General features: G+C 34.3%; 1 protein-coding gene across 1 annotated transcript in view; it reads left to right on the forward strand.

Moving 5' to 3' along the window:
* The window catches only part of Cntnap5 (contactin associated protein family member 5), a 790,323-nt gene that overhangs the window by 43,415 nt on the left and 731,963 nt on the right, over positions 1–14,945 (forward strand). The gene's annotated exons all lie outside the window — the stretch shown is intronic.

The following is a 14,945-nucleotide window of genomic DNA, read 5'->3' on the forward strand; positions in this document are numbered from 1 at the left end:
GCATTGATATTGTGCTGAGGACCTTCCATGTGGAGGCATGTCAGCTCATTTGATTTCTTAGATCCCTTCTCTGTGTTATTTTTACATCCTGAATATGCTTCAAACTGGCACTGAGCCCAGACAATTTTTAATAAGAAATACTTTTATTGTTGTCTTATTATTAAAAACTCAGGACATTGGAAAATGAAACAAAATGAAGATTAAAATAAACATCAGAAACCCGCTACCTAGGCAATACCATGAATAATGTCTTGGATCATGTGCTCCCTGATAATTTTTTTTATGTATTACCTTTTTAATATTTCTTTATGTATCAATGTATCTCTATTTCAATGTATCTGTTAGCAACCTTATTTTTAAAAGTCAGATAATATTCCATTATACAAATATGTGGTTGTTTTTATACCAGGTGCCAGAATTTGAAGTAATGCACTATACTGTAAGAATTCTTACCTGTTTGTTTAGTCTATGAATACACAAAAAACAGGAGTCTTGTACTATTCAAACCTGACATCTTATACTTGGAAGGTTCTCAATAAACATTTGTGGATGTTTTAGTATTTCTGCTGCTGTGACTAAATGACATGACCAGAACAATTTTAGAGAAGGAAAATTTATTTGGGGGCTCACAGTTTCAAAGGTCTCCATTCCTCAGGTGAGGCAGTACATCATGGTGGAAGAGTGTAGCAGAGGGATCAGGAGGAGAGAGAGAATCCACTCTTCAGATACAAAATATTTACCCCATAGCCACACTCCCAGTGAACCATTTCCTCAAGCTACACCTTACCTGTCTCCACTTACCACTCAGTTAATCCCACCAGGGATTAATTGACTGATTAGCTTAAGGCTATAACCCAATGATTTTTCCTCCAAACCTTCTTGCGTTGTCTCACAGGTGAATTTTTGGGGACACCACGTCTGACCATAACAGTTGACTTGGATTAACTCAACAAATAGAAAGATACAGGGTAATGTACAAAATCTTGAAGGATAATATACTAGTTTTCTGTGGTTTATGTGAAAAATTACCATAAAATCAGTGACTTAATACAACAAGAAAGTACTTTCTGATAGTTCTGGAGGCGAGAAATCTGACATAAGTACCACTGGGTTGAAAATTCAGCCCTTGCCTCTTCCAGTTTCTGAAGGTTATCAGTATGTCTTGGTTTGTGGCCACATCACTCCAATCTCTGCCTCTTTAGTCACTTTGCCACCCTTCTTCTGCATATATGAGCTCTCTATGACTCCCTCTTATAAATATCAATGTGATCACACTTAAATCTCACTCTCATAATTTAGGACAAATTTTTCATGTCAACATCAAGAAATTATTCACATCTGCAAAGACCTACTTTATATAAGGTATATGTATAGGTACCAGTAGCACAGGGCATCTTTTATTGAGGAGTGGCATTTTCTACAACCACTAAGAGAACAGAAATTCAACTGCAGCATTTAATCATAGATTGTTCATTTTAGGAAAAAAGTAACTAGTGGAAAGGGTAGAGGTGGTACAGAGACTGTTATTCAAAATATGCCTTCCAAGACAATGCTTTGGTGTTTGTTGAAATTAAGACTATTACTTCTTATTGTTATACCAATTTGAAAGCCAAAGTGACTGAATTATTACCCAATTTCATTATTTCAAATAATAACCTTTTTAATTTTAGTTTTTTGGTTTTTTGGTTTGCATATGATAATTGTACATATAAGGTGGTACAGGGTGATATTTCAACACATGAATCCAGTGTGCATTAGTAACATCTTTCTCTTGTTATTATTTCTCTACATTGGGAGTCTTTGAGTTCCTTTCTTTTTTATCTTCATAAACCATATAATAGGTCATTGTGAATCATACACCTTCTACTATAGAGATAATCTGTAAAGAAACTCGTATGGTATATAGCTGGAGAAAGTGAGAAAAATATAACAAGTAGTATTCACTTTACATAGTTCATCTGATTTAATCTTCATAAAAATTCAAGCATTTCTATCTTTGTGAAAGCCAAAACTACACAAAGCTAACTCAATAAACAAAGAAAAAATTGCAATTGTCTCATCACTTCTAAAAGTGAATATCAGCTGGGCTTGGTGGCACATGCCTGTAATTCCACTGACTCTGAAGGATAAGACAAGAGGTTCATAAGTTCAAGGCCAGCCTCAGCAATTTAGCCAAGCCCTCAGCAACTGTTTAGAGAAACTGTTTAAAAAACTAAATAAAAATAAAAATGTCTGGGCATGGTGGCATGCCTGTAATCCCATTGGCTTGGGAGGCTGAGGCTGGAGGATATCGAGTTCACAGCTAGCCTCAGCAAAAATGAGGTGCTAAGCAACTTAGTGAGACCCTGTCTCTAAATCAAATACAAAATAGAGCTGGGGATGTGGCTCAGTGATTCAGTGCCCCTGAGTTCAATCTCTGGTACCAAATAAATAAATAAAAATAAAAAGGGCTAGAGACTTAGCTCTCTTCATTCCAGGTAGCTAGCATCTCTTCTTTCCATAGAACCAATGTGACCACTGTCTTTTCTTTTCCATCATTTTCCACAAGGAATAATCAAATGAAATAATCACAGCTTAGAAAGAAATGACTGATTGTTCTCACATGGTTGTCTGAGTTGATACCACATCATATAGAAGAAAGTGTCCCATATGCAGATGCGACATTAGAAACCTGTCTGTGAAGGTCTGCTCTCTTGTCTAATGACTGAGACCTAGGGCAAGGTGGGACATTTCAGAATATCAGTGTCTTATTTATCTATCTATTTATTTTTTATTCATTTATTTGCTTTTTAAAATTGGTGCATTATAATTATACACAATAGTTGGATTTATTACTTATTCATATATGCACACAATAGAACAATATAATTGGCCAGTTTCATTCTCTAGTACCTTCACTTTCATCTCCACTTACTATATTTTATTTCTCTCTTCTGTTTTCATTAGATCCCCGTCCTTATTTTTTTTCTTTCTTTCTGGATTCTATATATGAGAGAAAGCATACGACCCTTGGCTTTCTAAGGTTGCCTTATTTCACTTCATATAATGCTCTCAAATTCATCCATTTTCTTATATATAACATAATTCATTATTCTTTATAGTTCAGTAAATTATACTATGTATATTTACCACATTTTCTTTACCCATTCATCTGGTGATGAACAGGAAGTCACTTCCATAATCTGACTTATGAATTGTGCTGTTATAAACGTGAATATGCATGCAAAGGCAGCGGAGCACAACAGACACTAGGATGGCAATTTGTAAATCAATGGATGTGTAACTGATGTGATTCTGCAATCTGTGTATGGGGTGAAGGTGGGAGTTCATAACCCACTTGAATCAAAGTGTCAAATATGATATGCCAAGAAATTTGTAACGTTTTGAACAACCCACAATAAAAAATTAAAAAAAAAATTATATTTTGCTGATTTAATTCTTTAGGATAAATACCAAGGAGGGGCATAGCTGGGATATATGATGTCTCCATACCTAGTCTTTTGAGGAACCTCTGTACTGATTGTACAATCCCACCAGCAGTGTTAAGTGTTCCTTTTACTCCACATCCTCTTCAGCATTTATTATTTATTTTTATTCTTAATGGCTGCCATTCTGAGGTGAAATGAAATTTCAGTGCAGTTTTTACTTGCTTTCCCCTAATTGGTAAAGATATTGAACACTTTTTTCATATTTTTTTAGCCATTTTTATTTATTTTGAGACATGTCTGTTGAGTCCATTTGCCCATTTATCATTTTGATGGTAAGCTTTTTTGTGTTCTTTATATATATTTTGAATATTAATTCTCCATCAAAAGAGTAGCTCAGAAGAATTCTCTCCCATTCTATAGTTCCTTCCTTTTCATTGCTGTGAGGAAGATTTTGATTTTGATGCTGTTCCCTTTATTAACACTTGGTATTATTTTCTGAGCTTTAGGAGCTCTATTGAGCAAGTTGTTTCTTGTGCTTATATGTTGGAGTGTTTATCCTTTATTTTCTTCTAGTGGTTGCAAAGTTTCTTATCTTATCCCTAGACCTATCAGTGTAAATGAAAAGATAGTTAATATAAAGCTGCCATTACATATAAAATTCAAGCAAAACCAAATATTAATATCAGGGATTGGAACTTTGACATTGAAAACCATGAATTTGTACATTTATTAAAAATGCATTAAAAATTATAGTAAAAATGCATTAAAAATTATAGTAAAAATAAATCAATTTTTGTAAATCAGGAATACAATCAGTGAGACACCAAGACATGTGAAATTATAAGCAAAACTTTTATCTTTATCTATGTATTTATTGACAGCATCCAGATGATTTTTGTAGCATCTCCTAATACCTGTGCTCCAATAACTATTAATAAAATCACAGACCAATTTATTGATGACATCATAGGTAACATGCTTCCAAAAGCATCTCCATGTTTCTTTCTATTTGATAGAGGTAACCAGAGAATAGTACTCAAAATTGTAAACCCTTTGGAGGAAGAGATCCTTAGTAGTAAGTTATCCTCTTAAACTTAGGCACGTGACAAACAGATACTGTCTAAAATTCAAACTCCAGCTCCAGTTTGCTGACCTCTGCATTGCCACATGTTATTAAAGGGTCTGACTTAAGAACACCTTATATATTTGTGGTGAATGAAGACACCAGGGCAAGGACAGACGCAAGCTCCCCCCAGCCACCAAACTGTTCACTAGTGGAACCATAACCGCTGGTGCCCAATCAGACTTTAAAGCCCTTCCCCTTCTTCTTGAGCTGTATTTAATTTTCCCTTGACATCACCATGTCTTGGGTTGACACTGGTGCTCCTGATGGTCTTTGTCTCTGATTAAGCAGATGGGTGGATAGGATTTAAGTCTCTGATAAAAGCTTTACAGAAAGTAGGTACAATCAGGCAAGATTATCTCTGGTTCATAGTACCACCTGACTCATATGGATTTTTGGAAGTTAACAGCTTATTGTATATAGACACACTGATCCTGCTCTGTAGTTAGTCATACCGGGAACTATTCCTTTTGGGCAATGTTGTTGTAAAGGTCATAGAACAAGAGAGCACTTGGACAGGGTTCTCCATTTCTTTGCAAGGCCCACCACATGACTGCAGGTTGCAGGAGCAATGGCATGGGAGCCAAAGGCATCACTTGTTGAGTTAAATTAGCAATGTATGATGACTCCAAAAGTAAAAGATTAGAAAATGCAGAAGCAAATGCCAAACCAAATCTAGAATTCTACATTTGAAAGACCTTCTACTTTTTGATGTATAATATGTAGTAACCAAATTTTCTTTTTTATAATTATATGTGCATTTAAGCCCTGTGATGGTATATTTACAAATGGGATCATGGTCTGCCTGTTAAAAGCCAACTTGTGTTTTTTTTTTATTCACCAATAAGTTTTGTGTATTTCTTATATCTGTAAATATGTTTTGTAGGATTGTAACAGTGTATTGCAGATAGACACACTAATTTCTTTTGTACACATCCTTAACTGTACCATTTGGATAAAGTTATAGAAAATAATTATGGATTAAAGTCTTTAAAAGAATAAAATTTTAGCTGCAGATAACTATGGATTGGCCTGGGCTTGAATTCTAATTTCTCCACTTACTAGGAATATATTAGCTCTTAACTTCAAGTTAGTTTTAGCTCCAACACATGTGTTTTCCCTTCCCAAATTTCATCTGCATACTGTAATAGAATTTTCAATCTGAAACAACTTATAATTTTTGACCATGTCTAAAGTACAAGGCATTCCACTAGAGAAAGAATTTTCTTTTGTCATCTAATCCTTACAACCCTCCTTATGTCAATTTTGTCCCTTTTATTTTGTGTGTTTCTGATAGCAGATATGGAGATAGAAGTCCATGCAGGTAGTTTATTTGTGAGGTGATCCAAGGAAGTTGAAGTAAGATTGTGGGAGAGAGATACAGGAAAAGAGGCAACATCAATAAAAACCCGGTAGAATGCTGCAGGGACTCAATTGTGTGGCACCTCTGGGAGAGGTAGAAAATAATTTGCAGATCTGTTTCCTCCAAGGGCAGGAAGCTGAAAGGTTTATTCACTGGTTAAAGATTCACTTCTTGGACCATAATTCCTCTAAATTCATGAGGTTGGGTGAAGCAGTTCTAAGATCTTGGAAGAAGCCACACAGCTGTGCCTAGAAATGGAACTTCATTTGTATGAATTTGTGTTTATATAAAACTGTCTGTTGTGAGGGGGGCTGAAATCACAAGGAGAACGAGGGCATAAGATTTGGAACAGTGAAAACACCTGCTGCATCATTCTAGTATAATAGGCAGGAAATTTGATCTCAGAGAGATTAATTAATTTGCCTGAGAACGCTCAGCCAGCAATTAGCAGATCCATGCTTCACACTTAGGTTTCCTGGCCCCCACACACCTGCTCACACACACATGATCCTGCCTCCAGGAAGCAGCAGCAGTCTGCCTGAGTGGAGGTTCTGTCAATTGTGCTATCTTCCCTAGCTGCTTGGGCATAGCAGGGTGGCTTCTCCTTTTGGGTATCACCCATCAACTTCCAAATTCTTTTCAGTCCCAGACCTTGACCACAGGAAATGCAATTTGAAAAATCTTTTGCAACCCTTTACTTTCCGGCTTCACAAAAGAAGTTCATTTACCTCAGTTTTAAATGGTGGATTGCAATATCAGTGTTGATGCCCAGTTTAGTGTTGACTAGCATTTTAAACATGAAATAGTTGAGAAACAAGTATCAAAGGGGAGTGGCTTCTGTCACTTTGCAAAGGAAAGAATGTTTACTTCTTTCATTCATTGTGTGTGTGTGTGTGTGATCTCCACAAGGAAAGGATTTCATGGAATTGACAATAAATAGGAAGCTTTGAAAGCCACTGACTCCTATGTTTAAAATGAGGTTGGATGATGTTCAAAATGCAGAGTTAAAAATCCCATCTATGCCACCTACTAGCCAGACCCATTTCAGCCATTCTATCAATAAAATATTATTAACCTCAAGGGATATTGTGAAGAATGCCTAACACATTAAGATTATTCAGTAAATTCTACTTATTATTACAAATGTATATTCAATTGATGAAATACAAAACTTGCAGGCAAACTTTGTCCAATATATAGAACAATTAAATTTAAAATTTTCTACAATTCTCTCTTAACTCTCCCTCACAATCAATGTTTGAGAAATATAAACTCAATATTTATCAATTTAAGCCATCAATGTCTTAGAAAAATCAAGTTAAAAGGTTTACATTAGTAAACTAAATTTCATTCAAAAATATGCATTGTGTCCAGTACTCTGGAAGCTACATGCACTGTGTAATACGGTCTTATGCTGAAAATAGTTTCAGTCTAAGCAATTGACTCACAAATTGCTATAAATTAAGGTATAATTACAAACACTTCAGCTCAGAAAGGAAACTACAACCCAGGCTTTGGGACAAGAACAGTGAATTTGAACCCTTGTATGAGTGTGGATGTGTTCTCTTTACGTAATCTAGAGAAGTCATTTCTGAATTGATTGCACACTGAATTCTCTTGGGGGCACACTGAACATCATCTTCCAGTTGCATGGGGCCCATTACATAAGAAACACTGACATTGCCCCAAATTCATTACGTAAGAAATACTCCCAGAAAGTGACAGTGAATCCAGAGAGAAGCAATTTTGGGATTACTTGGACTAGAATTTGCTGACTGCTTTTTCTTGGCTTGAAATAATGCCATTAGAATTATTTTTAGTACATCTGCAGCAATTATACAATTAGTTGATTTTCACTGCTACTTAAAAAAAAAAAAAAAAAAACTCAAAAAAGCATGGATTCTAAGATTCTGAAATGTCAGGAAAGGATCCAAGACAGCATTTTTTCCAGAATCCCAGTGGTGAGAAAAGCTCTTTTTTTTTTTTTTTTTTTGGCCAGCATTCTTCATCTATATCCTTACATCTGATTGAAGAATTCTAGGAATAATTAGTCATTTTTTCTTTACTGAATATCCATAGTCAATTCATAAACAGTCTCCAAAATTGTTGTAGCCACTATCCATCTATAACTGCATTACATTTTTTTTCTCTTTTTAAAATTGTCTTTAAAAAATTAGGTATTTTAAAATAGAGAATATATGCATATATATGTATATATGTGTGTATGTATCTTACTATAATTAGGATTTTGTATTACTAGATGTACCATTTTTCTAATACATATTTAAATGACAAAATAACAATTAACATGAAATATGTTAGTTCTTATACCACCTAAAATCGTTGATTAAAATCACCCTTTGGGAAACACTCTTTATGAGCAAGAGGAAATAAGCCTCCTATTTGTCTCACCTAACAGCTCTTCAAATGCATGCACCTGCTAACATTTCTCTTCTGGAGGCTAAATCTCCATAACTTCTTTAACTGCTGCTTCCTATGTGAAATTACTTCCTGTCTGCTCTCCATCCTAGCAACCTTCTTTTACATGCTCTCTGGCTTGTGAAAGTAGCTTTTAAACAGTGGAAGCTTCTCTTAGGTGTTAATTTCTTACTTGTCTCTGGGAAATAAAAGCATTGCACTACCAGAGCCTTTGCTGAGCTGCAGGCCTTAGGGACTCTTTTCTGAAAAGTGTGAATGAATCCGCTGCAGGATGTGGAATTTCTCATGCTGTGTGAGTGTTCTCTTTGTTTCTTTGAAAAGGGATCTGGTGGTGAGGGTTTGCCTTTATATGAAGACACTGAATACAGTACTAAACAGTATGTGTGTATATATATATCCCCCAAGGAGGACAAGCATGTGGCACATGACTTACCCATCCCCCATTTTAATTATTCTTTTATTATGGAGATAATTATAGAGTCACATTCAGTTGTAAAATATAATACGGAGAGATCTTGTATGTCCCTTACAGGGAGTCCTCAGTGGCAATATATTGCAAAACTGTAGAATAACATCACAACCAAGATAATGACATTAATATAGCCAAAATGCAAAATTCCTATCACTTATTATTGCCCTTTTTATAGTTAGTTTCCTCCTATCCTCAACTCTCCCTCAGACCTGGCAACTGCTAAGCCTTTCTTCATCCCATAATTTTTGATCAGATCTTAAATGTTATAAAAATGTAATCATGTAGTATGTAAACTTTGGGATTGGCTTTTATCACCTAGCATACTTCTCTGGAGATTCATTGATATGCATGTATTGACTCCTTTTTCATTCATTCCTTTTCCTTTTATTTATCAGTTTCATTCTGTGTCAAATAGTTTTCCAAGGTATGGATGTGCCTCACTTTGTTTATCCATTCAGAGGAGAATTGGGCTCTTTCCAGTTTGGTCCTCTTATGAATAAAGACGATGTAAAATTCACATACAGATTTTTGTATGGCTAGAACTTTATGTATCTGAAATAAATATCAAGAAGTATAATTGCTGAGCCGTATATACTAATGACATTAGGACTTTCTAAAGCATCTGCCAAACTATATTTCAAATGTCTATAACATTCTACATCCCCACCAGCAACATGTGTGTGATCCACTTTCTCCACATCCTGGAGAGTGTTTGGGGTTGTCATTGTTTTTTATTTTAGACATTCTAATAGCTATGCAGTGATGTCTCATGGATGTAGTTGGAATTTCCCTGTTGGCTGGTGACGTTGCCCATCATCTTCCATGTGTGTGTTTGTCGTCTAAATGTCCTTTTTTGTGAAAATTGTCCTTTTGTATTTTCCCAAAAAATTAAAAAGTTTAATTATAGCTAAGATTTAATATATATATAATTTTTTTCTTGGATATGTAGTTTAAAATATTTTAAATACTCCTTTTTCAATCTCACAGAGTATTTGGGTAACAAAGCTTTCTAATTTGGGTGAAGTTCAATTTAGCTTTGTGGATTATGCATTCTTTCCCTGATTTTATATGCCAAAGTTTTTCTGCTGTGTTTTTCTTCTAAAAATTTAATAGTTCAAAAGGTTATTTTTTTCCTCTGCTGCATTGCTTTTAAGCCTTTGCCAAAAATCATTTGAGTATGTTTGTGTCTCCTTCTGAGTTCTCTTTATGTTCCATTTGTTTATCCCTCCACCATTACACATAAATTTTATTACTGTTGCTATAAATTGTCTTAAAATCAGGCAGATCCAATCCTCCTTCTCCCCAACCTCCTCTCTCTCCTTCTTTGATTCTTTGTTTTTCTTTATCCTTCATTCTTTCCTTGTTTTCTTTGTTTCTTTCAAAATTGCTTTTCTACTAGGTTCTTTTACTATTCTATGTAAATTTTAGCCTAGTCTTATCTACATACAAATAAATCATACTGGAATCTGTTATAAATTGTGTTACATCTGGCAGTTTTGGTAGCCATAGTGTTTTGTAGATGTTTTTCATTAAATGGAAACAGTTCTCTACTTTTAGTTTTCTGAAAGTCTTTATCATGACTGGTTTTTGAAATTTTTCAAAAGGTTTTGCTAGATTGATTGATATCATCATGAGATTTTTTTTCTTCCTTAGCCTGTCAATAAAGTGATATACTTCCAATGATTTCTTATACTTAACAAGTTCAACATTATTTAAGGGGGGAGAGAGAGAGTCCCCACTTGTAATAGTGCATAAGTACACTCATATATTGCTAAATTCTACTTGTAAAGCTTTTAAAAAGATTTTTTTTTGCATCTGTATTCATGAAGAATTTTGAAATATTTAACAAGTTTAACATTCCTGAGTGAGGAGAAAGGGAACTCCATTTCATAATGAAGTATGATTACCTTTACATACTGCAAAAGTTCTCTTGAAAATTTTTACATCTGTTTTCATGAAGGAATTCAAGGTATCTATGTATTTATAAAATGAATTTTGAAGTATTCTCCCTCTTCTGTATCTCTCATTCTAAAAGAGGTTATTTAGAATTGGTGCTAATATGTCTTTTAATTGTTTGGCAAAATTCTTCAGTACAAACATCTGAGTCTAGAGATTTATTTTTTTTTCCCCCAAGGGGCAAAGTTTTACAAAGTTGGAATTTAAGCCCCTTAATAGTTATAGAACTATCCAAAACATACATCTCGTATCTGTTGAGTTGTTGTAGTGATTTTTTTTAAGGAATTGCCATTCAATCAAAGTATTCCCTTATGTTTCTCACAATGTCCGATGTGATATTCCTGATTCTTTCCAGATGTTAGTTCTTTAATCTTTCTTTAGTGTTGCTAAGGTTTTCTAAATATTGTTGATGTTTTTCAAAAACCCACCTCTTTTCTTCATTGATTTTTCACTATTTTTCTTCCAATTTTATTGATTCCTGCTACCCGTTCCACTCCACCCTCTTCTGTTTCCTGTGCTCTCCTTTGTCTAGGTTCTTAAGGTTTAACTTTGGAGTACTGATTTAACTCTTTAAATAATGCATCTAGTCCTGTAAATACCACATTAGCATTATTTTAGATGTGTTCTAAAAATTTTGATATTTTGTGTTTTCATTTGCAATCTGTTCAAATTAGTAACTTAGTGATTTTATCTTTGACCCAGTGCATTCTTTTGAAGTGTGCAGTTTAGTTTCCAAGTGTTTGGAGATTTTTCTATTTCTTATGTTATTACATGGGCATCAGAGAGCATACTCCACTTTATTTCAGTTCTTTAAAATTGTGGAGATTAGGTTTATGTCCCAGTATTTCTTCTATCCTGATATATATATTTAACAGGAATTTGAAAATTATATGCATTTGGCTGTGGTTAGCTAGAACTTTGGTTGTTGTGGAGTTATTCAATAACCTTTGCCAATGTTCTGTTGTAGTATTAATTATGTACAGAATGATGTTGAATTCCCCAACTATAATTATGGGTTTGTCTGGTTTTCCTTCCAGTTCTATCAGTATTTATTTCACAGCTTTGTTGTTGAATCATACACTTTTATGATCATTGTATCTTCTTGCTGCATTGATGTTTTTATCCTCACTTACACCCTACGGTTCTGGTAATTTTCATTGCTCTGAAGTCGACCAAGTCTGCTATTAATGTAGCCACTTATGTCTTCTGTGATTAAGGTTTCCATGCTATTTTTTTCTTTCCCTGTTCTTCCAATCTGCCTATTTGTATATATTGGTAATAAGCTTTTGGAAAACAGCATATAGTTGGGTCATGGCTTTATCATTCATCCTGAAAAATCCTATCTTTTAATTTGTGTGTTTAGACCATTTATATTTTATTTCAATATATTAGAACTTAAAACTCAATATTGTTTTCTATTTATCTGTTTTTCAAATATTTTTTTTCTTTTTCTTCTCTTTTACTGAATTACTTGATCATATACTTAGAATTTCTTTTGTTTGTTTGTTTTTAGGTACTGGGTATTGAACTCAGGGGCACTAAGCCACCGAGCCACCTCCACAGCCCTATTTTGTATTTTATTTAGAGACAGGGTCTCACTGAGTTGCTTAGTGCATGGCTTTTACTGAGGCTGGCTTTGAACTTGAGATCCTTCTGCCTCATCCTCCCCAGCCACTGGGATTACAGGCATGCGCCACCTAGCCTGACTTAGAATTCCATTTTGATATATCTATAGGGCTTTTGAGTGTATCTCTTTATGTAGCTGTATTACTAGTTTCTAGGTATATTATATGCAAGTATTTTATCACAGTCTATAGGTGCTGTCATTTTACCACTTTAAGTGAAGTATAGAAAGCTTGCTTAGTTGTATGTCCCTTCATTCTCCTCCTTTTGTAATATAAATGCTTTAAATATTTTATATATTTGCCTGCATAATTTAGAACCACATTAGATAGTGTTATGATTTTCACTGCAACTGTCAAACACAACTTAGAAAATTCATGAGAAGAAGAAATGCTTATTGAATTTACTCATGTTTTTGCTTACTGTATTCTTTCTTCTTTCTAGGTATTTCAAGCTTTTTTTTTTCCTTAATCATTTCTTGCTGTTTAGATAACATAGCATAACCATTATTTTAGAATTAGTCTGCCAGTGCCAAGTTTTCTTAGTTTTTTTTTTTTTTTCATCTGAGATTCTATTTATTCCTCATTCTTGAAGGATGCTTTTTGCTGGTTAAAGGATTCTGGTTGACTGATTGACAGTTCTTTTCTTAGGCATATTAAAAATATTCTGCCACTTCCTTTTGACCTCTGTGGATTCTGATGAGAAATCTTTCATTTTTCCCCCCTTTATGAGTAAGGTATCATTTTCCCTGACTGCTTTTTTCTTTCAGAAGTTTAATTATGATGTGTCTTGCTATAGATATCTTTGGGTCTCTTTTTATCTGGAAGGTTTCTATCTTCTGTAGGTTTCTGTCTTCTGTCAAATACGGTAAGTTTTCACCATTATTTAAGTGATTTTTAGGTGCCACCCTTTTTTTCTTCTGGCACTTAGATGACAAAATTTTAATTAATCTGGTATTCATGCCATATTATTGAAGCACTATTTATTTTTATTCCAATTCTTTTTCTCTCTGTTTTTTTTATAAGCCTGGCAATTTTTAAATTCTTCTTTCTTCTGTTTTTTATTTTTTCCCTCTGTCCTCTCCTATCCTAAAGCCTATCCACAATATTTTTATTTATTATTGCTTTTTTCCATTTTAATATTTTCATTTGATTCTTCTTTGTATCTTCTATTTTCTGATACTATGTCTTTGCTGAGGCTTTTAAACTTTTCCTTTATGGGTGCTCATAATTGATCATTTGAACATTTTTATCAGTCCTACCTTTGAAACTTTGTCAGATGATTTAACATTTTTGATCCAGGTGCCAGTATCGATTAATTTGTTTCACTCCATCTTTAATTTTCTCCACTTTTGGTATGATGGTGATCTAGAATTACAACTTGTATATTTCATATACAAGGTTCTAGATTTTCTTTAATCTTTTAACTGGATTTTTGACATTACTCAAAGAAGAGAGAACCACCTTGCAATTGTTAGGTGGATGTAGAAATTCAGGCTTCCTGCTCAGCCCTCACAGATATCTGAAGACTGGATTCCCCATTAGTGCTGAGTCAGGTGAGAACTCTTACTTCCCAGGTGGTCTGCACTGAATCTGTGAGTGGAGGATGCATTGTTGGCAATAGAGTAAAATCCAGGCTCCCTACTTGACCTTCATTCTCAAATGCTCCACTTGGCGGAAAAGTACAGATTATCCATTCAGCCTTTGCAAAAATGGAGATAGGGGTAACGTTTTTTTTCTATATTTTTTTTTGAACAAAAAAAAAGTAGTTATTTTTTTGTAAGTTTTCCAGATTGCTAGGATGCTCTTTTCCTGACCATTTGCTAAGGGAGAACAGACTTTTTATCTACTACTATTGACATTTTCAGGTTCTCGTTCCATCATCTCTAAATTCATGATATAAGAGAAAAAACAGAAAATTCAGAGCATTTATGACTATATCCTTTCAGTTTCAAGCTCTTCATCCACTCTATTTCAATGTTCAGAGACTTCTTTATCCCCATTTAATTACAGTGTTCAGAATTTTCAGTTGTACTTAGTCTCAGGAATAGAAAAAATATATCTATTCTATCTTCTCAGATGCAGAAGACTCTAAGCCTTTTTTTAAGCCTTAGAGGAAAAAAAAACCCAACATTTTGTTGGACTAATCTGCACTAAAAATTTGACAGGCAGCATATCATTTCATATTTTTAAAATTCCTTTCTAATTTTTTTTTGTGTGTCTTTTTTTTTATTATTTAATTTTTATTGTTGGCTGTTCAAAACATTACATAGTTCTTGATATATCATATTTCACACTTTGATTCAAGTGGGTTATGAGCTCCCATTTTTACCCCATATACAGATTGCAGAATCACATCAGTTACACATCCATTGATTTACATATTGCCATACTAGTGTCTGTTGTGTTCTGCTGCCTTTCCTATCCTCTACTATCCCCCCTCCCCTCCCCTCCCCTCCCCTCTTCTCTCTCTGCCCCCCTACTGACATTCATTTGTCCCCCTTGTATTATTTTCCCCTTTCCCCTCACTTCCTTCTTGTAT

The sequence above is a fragment of the Marmota marmota genome, unplaced genomic scaffold (genome assembly GCF_001458135.2).
Source record: "Marmota marmota marmota unplaced genomic scaffold, marMar, whole genome shotgun sequence".
Lineage (NCBI taxonomy): Eukaryota > Metazoa > Chordata > Mammalia > Rodentia > Sciuridae > Marmota > Marmota marmota.